The 12,433-nt window shown below is 40.7% G+C and overlaps 1 long non-coding RNA gene across 2 annotated transcripts in view; it reads right to left on the reverse strand.

The window, feature by feature from the left end:
- LOC130273920 (uncharacterized) overlaps positions 1-12,433 on the reverse strand; it is a 50,451-nt gene that overhangs the window by 9,123 nt on the left and 28,895 nt on the right. For both annotated transcript variants that reach the window (XR_008844180.1, XR_008844179.1), the window contains exon 3: positions 7,673-7,805. This is a non-coding gene — a long non-coding RNA (uncharacterized LOC130273920). The remainder of the gene's footprint in view (positions 1-7,672; positions 7,806-12,433) is intronic.

Consider the following 12,433-nt stretch of genomic DNA (forward strand, 5'->3'; position numbering starts at 1 on the left):
GTCCCGGGAGCTGTCCAGCTCCTATGGGGATATTTTCCCATCATACAAGGGATATTCTCCCATCATGCACAGCTCCCGGGACTTGACATCATCATTGAGCAGGAAATCCTATATACACACTAGAACACCAATTCTATACATAAGTAATAAACTTTATTGAGAACATCATTTAATAAAAACAGTTAAAAAGGACAGTATAGCCAGACAAAAAGGAGTTGGTAAGGCAGGTAATATATCATTAGTTAGTATAAATGCAAAAATGCAAAACATGACATAGTTATTCCTAACTAAAGAGTAGGGCCACCAGTATAACAAAAAATTATAAGTTACACATGACAGTCATGTAAAAATTGCACAGAAAAACAAAACTAACCTAAGTAAGGAGGTCACTGAATAAGTAGCCTCCAGCGAGTGGTCAGGAGAAAGGGGAAAAGCAAATAATGGTGTGCAAATGGAGCACAGAATATCAGCATTACCATGAAGCTTCCCCACTCACAGAGCACAGGCTGGGAGACATAAACAGTGTACCTACCTACACAACACCAGTACCCCAACGTCGTTTCGCCGTTTGGCTTCCTCCCTGATACTCCCTGAGGAAGCCAAACGGCGAAACGACGTTTGGGTACTGGTGTTGTGTAGGTAGGTACACTGTTTATGTCTCCCAGCCTGTGCTCTGTGAGTGGGGAAGCTTCATGGTAATGCTGATATTCTGTGCTCCATTTGCACACCATTATTTGCTTTTCCCCTTTCTCCTGACCACTCGCTGGAGGCTACTTATTCAGTGACCTCCTTACTTAGGTTAGTTTTGTTTTTCTGTGCAATTTTTACATGACTGTCATGTGTAACTTATAATTTTTTGTTATACTGGTGGCCCTACTCTTTAGTTAGGAATAACTATGTCATGTTTTGCATTTTTGCATTTATACTAACTAATGATATATTACCTGCCTTACCAACTCCTTTTTGTCTGGCTATACTGTCCTTTTTAACTGTTTTTATTAAATGATGTTCTCAATAAAGTTTATTACTTATGTATAGAATTGGTGTTCTAGTGTGTATATAGGATTTCTTGTTAGTTACCAACACACTCGACTTGAAATATATTGGTATTATTTTGCCCTTTCTTTGGATCTATCATCATTGAGCAGTTAGACAGAAAACTTCAGAAGCTAATAACTATTGGAAGGATTAAGATTTTTTAATAGAAGTAATTTACAAATCTGTTTAACTTTCCGGAGCCAGTTGATATATATAAAAAAAGTTTTTGCCTGGAATACCCCTTTAAATGGGCACTGTCACCAACTTTATTTTTTGATATGTTGTAGTACTTATGTACTACAACATATCTCTAATATACTTTTATTATTTTTTTTTCATTAAAAAGGTTTAATTTACATTTAAAAACCGGCTACTGAAAAAGGACTGATTTTGGAGTGGCAATCAGTCCTTTTTCAGTTAGGCTGCACTCGCTCCCTGCCTGTCAATCAGACAGGCGGGAGTGAGCGCATTGGCTCCCCGGCCACTGGCTGGGAGGCCACTCCTCCCGCACATCGCCGCCTCGTTGCCGCCGCTGTCCCTGCCCGCCCGCTGCCGGACTCTGCAGTAACTGCAAGTGTAATGAGGGAATGGGGTATGCGGGGCGGGGCGGGGGGGGGGGGGGGTGGGAGGGTTACGGGCTACTGCCGGGGGGGGAACGGGCTAGCAAAAAAAAAAAAATAGGATGGTGGGAGCTACCCTTTAATATTTGGCTGCACACCCTTTGGAAAAAATAACTGAAATCAGTCACTTCCTATCACTATCAATAAGCTTCTTACACCTCTCAGCCAGAATGTTGGACCACTCTCCCTTTGCAAACTGCTCCAGGTCTCTCTTATTGGAAGGGCACCTTTTCCCAAAAGTAATTTTAAGATCTCTCCATAGGTGTCCAATGGAATTTAGATCTAGACTCATTGCTGGCCAGTTCAGAACTCTCCAGCACTTTGTTGCCATCCATTTCTGGGTGCTTTTTGACGTATGTTTTGGGTCATTGTCCTGCTGGAAGACCCAAGATCTTGGACGCAAACCTAGCTTTCAGACACTGGGCTGTGCAACCCAAAATCCATTGGTAATTCTCAGATTTCATGATGCCTTGCACACATTCAAGGCACCCAGTGCCAGAGACAGCAAAACATCTCCAAAACCATATTTTACTTTAGGTACGGTGTTCTACAGTAGAATTATGTGCTTTACCAAAAAGCTCTATCTTGGTCTCATCTGTCCGCAAGATGTTTTCCCAGAAAGATTTTGGCTTACTCAAGTTCATTTTGGCAAAATGTAGTCTTGCCTTTTTATGTCTCTGTGTCAGCAGTGGGGTCCTCCTGGGTCTACTGCCATAGCGTTTCATTTCATTTAAATGTCGACAGATAGTTCGCACTGACACTGATGCGCACTGAGCCTGCAGGACAGCTTGAATATCTTTGGAACTTGTTTGGGGCTGCTTATCCACCATCCGAACTATCCTGCGTTGACACCTTTCATCAATTTTTCTCTTCCGTCCACCCCCAGGGAGATTAGCTACAGTGCCATGAGTTGCAAACTTCTTGATAATGTTGCGCACTGTGGACAAAGGCAAATCTAGATCTCTGGAGATGTACTTGTAACCTTGAGATTGTTGATATTTTCCCACAATTTTGGTTCTCAAGTCCTCAGACAGTTCTCTTCTTCTCTTTCTATTGTCCATGCTAAGTGTGGCACACACAGACACAAATTGCAAAGACTAAGTGAACTTCTCTCCTTTTTATCTGTTTTCAGGTGTGCTTTTTATATTGCCCACACCTGTTACTTGCCCCAGGGGAGTTTAACCCCTTAAGGACTGAGCGATTTCACGTTTTTGCTTTTTCGTTTTATCCTCCTTGCCTTTAAAAAATCATAACCCTTTCAATTTTGCACCTAAAAATCCATATGATGGCTTATTTTTTGTGTCACCAATTCTACTTTGTAATGACATCAGTCATATTACCCAAAAATCTACGTCGAAATGGGAAAAAAAATCATTGTGAGACAAAATTGAAAAAGAAAACACCATTTTGTAAGTTTTGTGGGCTTCTGTTTCTACGCAGTACATTTTTTGGTAAAAATGACACATTCTCTTTATTCTGTAGGTCCATACGATTAAAAAGATACTCTACTTATATCGGTTTGATTTTGTCGTACTTCTGAAAAAAATCATAACTACATGCAGGAAAATTTATACGTTTAAAATTGTCATTCTGACCCCTATAACTTTTTTATTTTACCGCGTATGGGTCGGTATGAGGGCTCATTTTTTGTGCTGTGATCTGAAGTTTTTAGCGGTACCCTTTTTGTATTGATCGGACTTGTTGATCACTTTTTATTTATTTTTTCATGATATAAATAGTGACCAAAAATACACTATTTTGGATTTTGGAATTTTTTGGCGCGCACGCCATTGACCGTCCGGTTTAAATAACAATATATTTTTATAATTCGGACATTTCCGCACGTGGCGATACCACATATGTTTATTTTTATTTACACTGTTTTATTTTATTACTAGGAAATGCCAGGTGATTTAAACTTTTAATTCAGTAGGGAATACCTGAAAGGGTTAACTTTTTTTTTACACTTTTTTTTTTTTTGCGAGCTCATAGCTCCTATAGGGACCTATGAGCTTGCAATGGCTGATTGCATACACAGATTGTTGCCTTGCTGTTGCATGGCAACAAGCTGTGGAATCGGCGGTTGATTGCTGGAGCTGTTGATTGCTGGATTGCTGTAACTCAGGCATGGAGCAATCAATCAGAGCCCAGACACCGCCGGAGGAAGGTAGGGGCCTTCTTCTCTCCGGGTAGCTGATCGGGGCACCACGATTTTATCGCGATGACCCCGATCAGCCCGACTGAGCAGCCTGGAAGCATTTACTTTCACTTTCGATGCGGCGCTCAGCTTTGAGCGCCGCATCGGAAGGGTTAATAGTGCGTGGCCGAACGATCGCGGCCGCGCGCTATTAGCCGCGGGTCCCCGCTGTGAATAGGCCCCGGGACCATCCCGCTATGACGCGGGGTCCCGCCGGGACCCCACTTTGTAGACAAGGACCGGACTTAGGATGTACTCATATGTCCTAAGTCCTTAATGGGTTAAAGGAGCATCACGTGCTTGAAACAATCTTGTTTTTCCACAATTTTAAGGGTGCCAATAATTTTGTCCAGCCCATTTTTGGAGTTTGGTGTGACATTATGTCCAATTAGCTTTTTTTCCTCCCTTTTTTGGTTTAGTTCCAATACACACAAAGGGAATAAACGTGTGTATAGTAAAACATGTGTTACTGCAATCATTATCTGGGAGAAATACTTCATTTTCTTGAAAAATTTCAGGGGTGCCAACATTTATGGCCATGACTGTATATCCATTAGATTGGCAGTGGTGGGGAGATTGGGGCTGGTAGAGTTTTGTTTTTTTAATTTTTTTAAATTAAATTTAACCAAAACTCCAGCCTGCTAGAAGAGTAAAATACACTATAGTCAGTGCTGGTGCTCCAGTCTACTCCTGTGTCTCTATTGACTTCCCCTAATGACAGATTGTTCTGATTCTACTGACAATGGCATTATGACAATGTTAAAGTGTGTCACCAGTTTTATTTTAATTTAGAGACCCCTTTAATACACCCTATAGTGATTTTAAAGGTGTATTCCAGGATTTGTTATTTGACTATGTTACAGAGGCCGTAAAGTTAGTGTAGTTCATAATATAGTGTCTGTACCTGCGTTTCATGGTGGATTTGCAATTCTTCTGTGATTTTCGCCCCAATATTTTTTTTAACAGCAAAGAAAGCAAAACAAACCCCAAATATGTTTTTAGATATATAAATGCAAAAAAAAAAAAAAAACTATGATGATAAGGGGAGGTAGTCAATGGTGATCAAGAGAAGACAGAGCTACTGAATGGATTCTTTAGTTTTGTATCTACAAAGGAAGAGGGAGGAGCTAACACAGGCCGGGCCAATGCTAGTAACACATCATGTAATGTACTGAACTGGCTTAATGTAGATATGGCCCAAGGTAAATTAAGTAAAGTGAATGTAAGCAAATCTCCAGGACCGGATGGACTACACCCAAGAGTTCTTAGAGAACTAAGTTCAGTAATTTCTGTACCCTTGTTCATGATATTTAGAGATTCTCTGGTGTCTGGTATTGTGCCGGGGGACTGGTGCAAGGGGAATGTGGTGCCAATCTTCAAAAAGGGCTCTAGATCTTCCCCAGGTAATTATAGATCGGTAAGCTTAAAGGAGTACTCCAGGATGTAGAAATTGTATTTCAGACTGCCGGCTGTAAAAAAAAAAAAAAAAAAAAAAGAAAAAAAGGGATACATACCTGCCGTCGCTCCCACAGTGCTTTGGCCGGCGACAGGCTGAGCGGCAGTGTGATAATTTTGTTCCCGGCACCAGAAAGAAGACCAGTGCCGAGGCTGAAAAACGTCACACTGCTGCTCAGCCTATATCCGGCCAAGGTGGGACTTTGCTGCGGCCAGTGATTGGCTAAGTGCTGTATGACTCACCAACCATCGGCAACCAGGAAGAGCCATCTGCAGCCATCTGCGGATAGGGGATAAGTTTTGATCGTTGGAGCTCCGAACGCTGGGACCCCCCACAATCTCCTGCATGGAGCCACGGCTCTGCTGCAGCTCTCCCGTGCAGGAGGCTTGCTGGCCGCAGTGTGACGTCGCAGCTGACACCCCTCCTCCATGTAGTTCTATGGGAGAGGCATGTATGGGGAGGGGGCATAACCGTCGACCTCTCTAGGTCGACGCTACGTCCATTAGCACTCTCACTGAGCGATAATGCGGGGGCCCCGTTGAAGAGATCGTGGGGGTCCCAGCGGTCAGACCCCCGCGATCAAACACTTATCCCCTATTCTGTGGACACTGCAGTTTTCCTTTAATGTGCATTGTGGAAAATTGTTTGAAGGACTCATACGGGACTACATACAGGAATACTTAGGGGATAATAGTCTTATAAGTGATAGTCAGCATGGGTTTACTAAGGATAGAAGTTGTCAAACCAATCTAATTTTCTTTTATGAAGATGCGAGTAGAAGCCTTGACAGAGGGATGGCTGTGAATACAGTGGTTTTGGATTTTGCAAAAGTGTTTTATACTGTCCCTCATAAGACATCTGATAGGTAAGTTAAGGTCTTTTGGTTTGGAAATTTTGTTTGTAACTGGATTGGAAAGTGGTTTAAGGACTGTACCCAGAGAGTGGTGGTCAATGATTCGTACTCTGATTGGTCCCCGGTTATTAGTGGTGTACTCCAAGGTTCAGTTCTGGGCCCGTTCTTGTTTAATTTATTTATTAATGATATAGACGATAGCATTAACAGCTCTGTTTCTATTTTTGCAGATGACACCAAGCTTTGTAGTATGGTACAGTCTATAGAGGATGTGCATAAGTTACAAGATGACTTGGATAGACTAAGTGTCTGGGCATCCACTTGGCAAGTTATGCATCTGGGTATTAAAGCTCTGCATGCAATGTATGTCTTAGGGGGGGTTAAACTGGGAGAGTTACTGGTAGAAAAGAATCTGGGTGTACTTGTAGACCATGGACTACAGAATAGCATGCAATGTCAGGCAGCTGCTTCTAAGGCCAGCAGGATATTGTCATGTATCAAAAGAGGCATGGACTCAAGGGACAAGGACATAATACTACCCCTTCATATAGCATTGGTAAAGCTTGGAATATGCTGTTCAGTTTTGGGCACCAGTTCATAAAAGGGACGTTGTATAGCTAGAAAGAGTACAGAGACACGCAACTAAACTAATAAGAGACATGGGACATCTTAGCTATGAGGATTGATTAACCCCTTAAGGACATAGCGTTTTTCCGTTTTTGCACTTTCTTTTTTTCCTCCTTAATTTTAAAAATCATAACCCTTTCAATTTTCCACCTAAAATCCATATGAAGGCTTATTTTTTGCTCCACCAATTCTACTTTGCAATGACATTAGTCATTTTACCCAAAAAACCACGGCGAAACGGCAAAAAAAATAATTGTGCAAAAAAAATTGAAGAAAAATGACACTATAACTTTTGGAACTTCCGTTTCTACGCAGTCCATTTTTCGGTAAAAATGACACCTTCTCTTTGTTCTGTATGTCCATATAGTTAAAATGGTACCCTACTTATATAGGTTTGATTTTGTCGTACTTCTGAAAAAAAATCATAACTACACGCAGGAAAATGTATATGTTTAAAAATGTCCTCTTCTGACCCCTATAACTTTTTTTTTTCTGCATATGGGGATATATGAGGGCTCATTTTTTGTGCCGTGATCTGAAGTTTTTATCGGTACCATGTTTGTTTTGATTGGACTTTTTGATCGCTTTTTATTAATTTTTTCATGGTATAAAAAGTGACCAAAAATACGCTATTTTGGACTTTGGAATTTTTTTTACGTGTACGCTATTAACCTTGCGGTTTAATTAATGATATATTTTTATAGTTTGGACCTTTATGCACGCAGCGATACTACATATGTTTATATTTATTTTTATTTACATAGTTTTTTATATAGGAAAAGGGGGGTGATTCTGACTTTTATTAGGGAAGGGGTTAAATCACATTCATTAACACTTTATTTTAAATTTTTGCAATGTTATAGCCCCCATAGGGACATCACCGTTGTCTGTCTCCCTCCGTCTGGAGAAGAAAAGGTTTAGTCTCAAGGGGCAACATGCCTTCTTTACCATAAGAACTGTGAATTTATGGAACAGTCTACCTCCGGAATTGGTCACAGAAGGAACAGTTGAAAGCTTTAAAAAAAAAAAAAAGGGTTAGATGCATTTCTAGAACAAAATAACATTAAAGGGGTAATCCGCCCCTAGACATCTTATCCCCTATCCAAAGGATAGGGGATAAGATGTCAGATCGCCGCGGTCGCGCTGCTGGGGAGCCCCAGGATCCCCGCTGCGGCACTGTGCTATCATTACAAAACAGAGCAAGTTCGCTCTGCACGTAATGACGGGCAATACAGGGGCTGGAGCATCGTTACGTCACGGCTCCACCCCTCGTGATGTTACAGCCCGCCCCTTTCAATACAAGTCTATGGGAGGGGGCGTGGTGGTCGTCACGCCCCCTGCCATAGACTTGCATTAAGGGGACGGGCCGTGATGTCTCGAGGGGCAGAGCCATGACGTCACGCTGCTCCGTTCCCTGTATTGCCCGTCATTACGCACAGAGCAAACTCTGTGCTGTAATGATAGCGCAGTGCCGCAGCGGGGATCCCGGGGCTCCCCAGCAGCTTTGGATAGGGGATAAGATGTCTAGGGGCGGAGTATCCCTTTAATGCTTATGCAGAAATATAAAATCACATCCATTCCCCTTCATCCAACCATACCCCTTCCCTTCAATTCCTTTGTTGAACTTGATGGACGTATGTCTTTTTTTAACCATACTATGTAACTATGTAGCAAAATAACTGTTGTCTCAGGTGTTCCCAGGTTGCAGTGCGGCTGAGACATTTCATCACCATTCTGTTGATGACAGGAAGCCTGTTCTGCTTCAATGGGTGGAGCAACTGCTGGGTGGGAGAGAGCATTCTGCAACTAGCTGTATTTTTGCAACAGCTGTAGGCACCCCGGTTAGAAAACACTGGTCTTTTGAATGGAATGCAGCTCATTTGTGTTTCAATGGGTGGGGTGACTGATGTGTAGGAGGGATCAAAGTGACCTCAAACTTACAATCAAGAAACTATGGTATTTGTTGTGAGAGAGGAAACTCCAACAGGAAATAGTCATCTAACAAAATGCTAGCCTCAGCGTTATGGTAATCTCACAACATTTAGCCCCAAGACAAGCGCAGATCCTTCCTAATTATGTCCATTACTGTCTGGCCATATGGGGGCTAACCCCGTTAACACTTTCTGTTTGGTTTGCCCACATATTATAATTTATCACTGTGGTTCCTGTTTTGTATGCAGAAGGAGGCAACTGTTTTTCGTGGCTTCCTCTACAGGGAACTTGCTGAGTTAAATCATAGTCTCAAATACAAAATTATTGATAAAAAATTATGAATTATGTACTGTATGTTAAAGTATAATATTTTTGTTTTGTACACTCTCTGTTTATGAGCCATTATAATGATGTAAGTACAGAAAAGAAATGTGATAAAAATGTCACATCACAATTAAGAAAGCTGTAACATACAGGTCAGGTAAATTGAGTTTTTTCTATCTAAAAATACAGGTGGGAATATTGGGTGACATGAAACGGGGTAGTTACTTTGTATAGTCAGATCATAAAGATTTAGGAAACAACCAAGGTGATAGTGATGGCAGTGTCATCCTAGTAGAAAGCTAATGAGTAGTAGGAGTAATAGCTGTTGACCTTACACCAATGCAGGTACAAATCCTGGCTGTAAAGTCCAACCACAGCTGCCAAACAGATAAAAAAGAACATATTGTTACATAATTCGTTTTCCAATGTAATTATTTTTTTATGCCCAGTTCACACTTTGCATTTCATTTTTCTTTTTTGCTTAAATTGGGAAAGGATCCAGAAAAGAGATATATAAAGTGTTCAATTAAAAGTCTTCTACCTTTAGGCTATATTCTTGTTTTTGGCAAACAACAACAACTGAATGAGAAAACACTGCATCAAAATGCAAATCATCCTTCACACTCATTGCTATATCATCAGCTTTTCTGGTGGTGCTGCAGCATAGTTTTCCCTGAGAAGTTCAGTCACAAGATACTGTTCCTTTATATATATATATTTTGTAGGTAGTTGGTTGTTTTGTGGACACTTCAATTTCTATCTTGCTGGGCAGGGGCATTTTATGGTATACAATGTCACTTCTGGTACACATTCATCCTTTATATTGGGATTAATGGGGCTAAACACACTTTGTTTGACCAGTCACTATGAAAAACAAACTTGTCATTACATTCCTACAAGTGCTCTTTTATTGGAATGACACAAATGAGAGACAGTTGTTTTGTTATTAAGATATAGTCACATGTACATTATACAATGTCATTTGTCTTCTGTATGCCCCCCAAAACATAAGAATGCAGCATAATCCTAACACAGTAACAGGGTTAGATATTTTAAGATGTTATTTTTCTCCTCACCTTACCCTAGATAAATCTGTTATCTTTTTCAAAAAGTTATTTTGGAACACTGCCAATGGGACATATTTCCAAGCACAGTTTGTGTTCTGGGTGTGCCTTTACTTTTGGGTCCTTCAGTGTGCAAGTTTTTGGGTTATTACTAAACACAGGAGAAACAAGGCGAGGCATTGTGAGTGCCATTCCCACCCTATAATGTACATTTACATCATGAGTGGGCGTCATTTCCAGCAAACTAACATATTTATACGTTGTACCGATCCTGTTCTCAAAAGCAGAGCTCAGTGAGTTCAGTCAGGCACATCCGTGCTCCTGCTGCAAATGCCTAGACCACTGTCAGCAGCAGTCTTGTCAGTTTAACCCCATAGATGCTGTAGTCAGTAGCGACAATTGCATGTATACAGTGGGGATCAAAAGTTTTGGCACTCCAGGTAAAAATTTGTATTAATGTACATAAAGAAGCCAAGGAAAGATGGAAAAATCTCCAAAAGGCATCAAATTCCAGATTAGACATTCTTATAATATGTCAACAAAAGTTAGATTTTATTTCCATCATTTACACTTTCAAAATAACAGAAAACAATAAAATGGTGTCTGCAAAAGTTTGGAAACCCTGCAGAGTTAATATCTTGTACTGCCCCCTTTGGCAAGTATCACAGCTTGTAAACGCTTTTTGTAGCCAGCCAAGAGTCTTTCAATTCTTGTTTGAGGTATCTTTCCCCATTCTTCCTTACAAAAGTCTTCCAGTTCTTTGAGATTTCTGGGCATGCACTGTCACGCACTGCTCTTTTAAGGTCTATCCATAGATTTTCAATTATGTTGAGGTCAGGAAATTGTGAAGGCCATGGCAAAACCTTCAGTTTACGCCTCTTGATGTAATCCCCCGTGGATTTCGAGGTGTGTTTAGGATCATTATCCATTTCCAGAAGCCATCCTCTCTTTAACTTCAGCTTTTTCACAGATGGCATCAAGTTAGCATCCAAAATTTGCTGAAATTTTATTGAATCCATTTCTTCTTCTACTCGTGAGATGTTCCCTGTGCCACTGGCTGCAATACAACCCCAAAGCATGATTGATCCACCCCCATGCTTAACAGTTGGTCAGAGGTTTCATTAAATTCTGTTCCCCTTCTTCTCCAAACGTACCTTTGCTCATTCCGGCCAAAAAGTTCAATTTTAACCTCATCGGTCCAGAGAACTTGTTTCCAAAATGCATCAGGCTTTTCTATATGTTCATTTGCAAAGTTCAAACGCAAATTTTTGTGGTGAGGACGTAGAAGAGGTTTTCTTCTGATGACTCTTCCATGAAGACCATATTTATACAAGTATCTCTTTATAGTGGAATAGTGTACCACAACTCCAGTGTCTGCCAGATCTTTCTGGAGGGATTGTGCAGTCAAACATGGGTTTTGAATATTTTTTTTCACAATCCTGCGAGCTATTCTGTCTGATATTTTTCTTGGTCTTCCAGATCTTGCTTTAACTTCCACTGTTCCTGATGACTGCCATTTCTTAATTACATTCCGAACAGAGGATATTGACATCTGAAAACGTTTTGCTATCTTCTTATAGCCTACAGCTTTGTGAGCGTCAACTATTTTCAGTTTCAGATTTCTAGACAACTGCTTAGAAGAACCCATGGTGCTGATTGTTGGGGCAAGGTCAGATGAGTCTTGGCATTTAAAACCTTTGAGATTGACATCACCTGGTCTTCCCAAATGATGATTGAGAACAATCCATGACACTGGCAGGTCTCAGCTTTGCAAAGGGGGCAGTGCATGCTATAAATTCTGCAGGGTGCCCAAACTTTTGCAGACGCCATTTTTTTGTTTTCTGTTATTTTGAAAGTGAAAATGATGGAAATAAAATCTAACTTTTGTTGACATATTATCAGAATGTCTAATCTGTAATTTGATGCCTTTTGGAGATTTTTCCATCTTTCCTTGGCTTCTTTATGCACATTAATACAAACTTTTACCTGGGGAGCCCAAACTTTTGATTACCACTGTAGGATTTACAGGGGGCTTGCGGGGTTCTGATCTGGTTCGGCAAAAAAGAAGACCTCATGCTGCTTCATCAACTAAATAGGGTGTTTGATAGATACCCTAATAAACATAGGGCTCCAAAATCCAAAGGATATATATATATTTTTTTCATTTTTGAGGCTTGCATCAGGCAGCGCATGGGATATTTCTAAAAACTTTGGCGTAGTAAAGATTTGGTGTAGTAAAAATCTAATTGAATGTCTCTGTAAATACCTGCTGTGTTGCAGAAAACTGAGTTTGTTTTCATTCTTGTAATCCACCTAAAGTGT

This window comes from Hyla sarda, chromosome 5 (assembly GCF_029499605.1).
Source record: "Hyla sarda isolate aHylSar1 chromosome 5, aHylSar1.hap1, whole genome shotgun sequence".
In the NCBI taxonomy this organism is placed as follows: Eukaryota; Metazoa; Chordata; class Amphibia; order Anura; family Hylidae; genus Hyla; species Hyla sarda.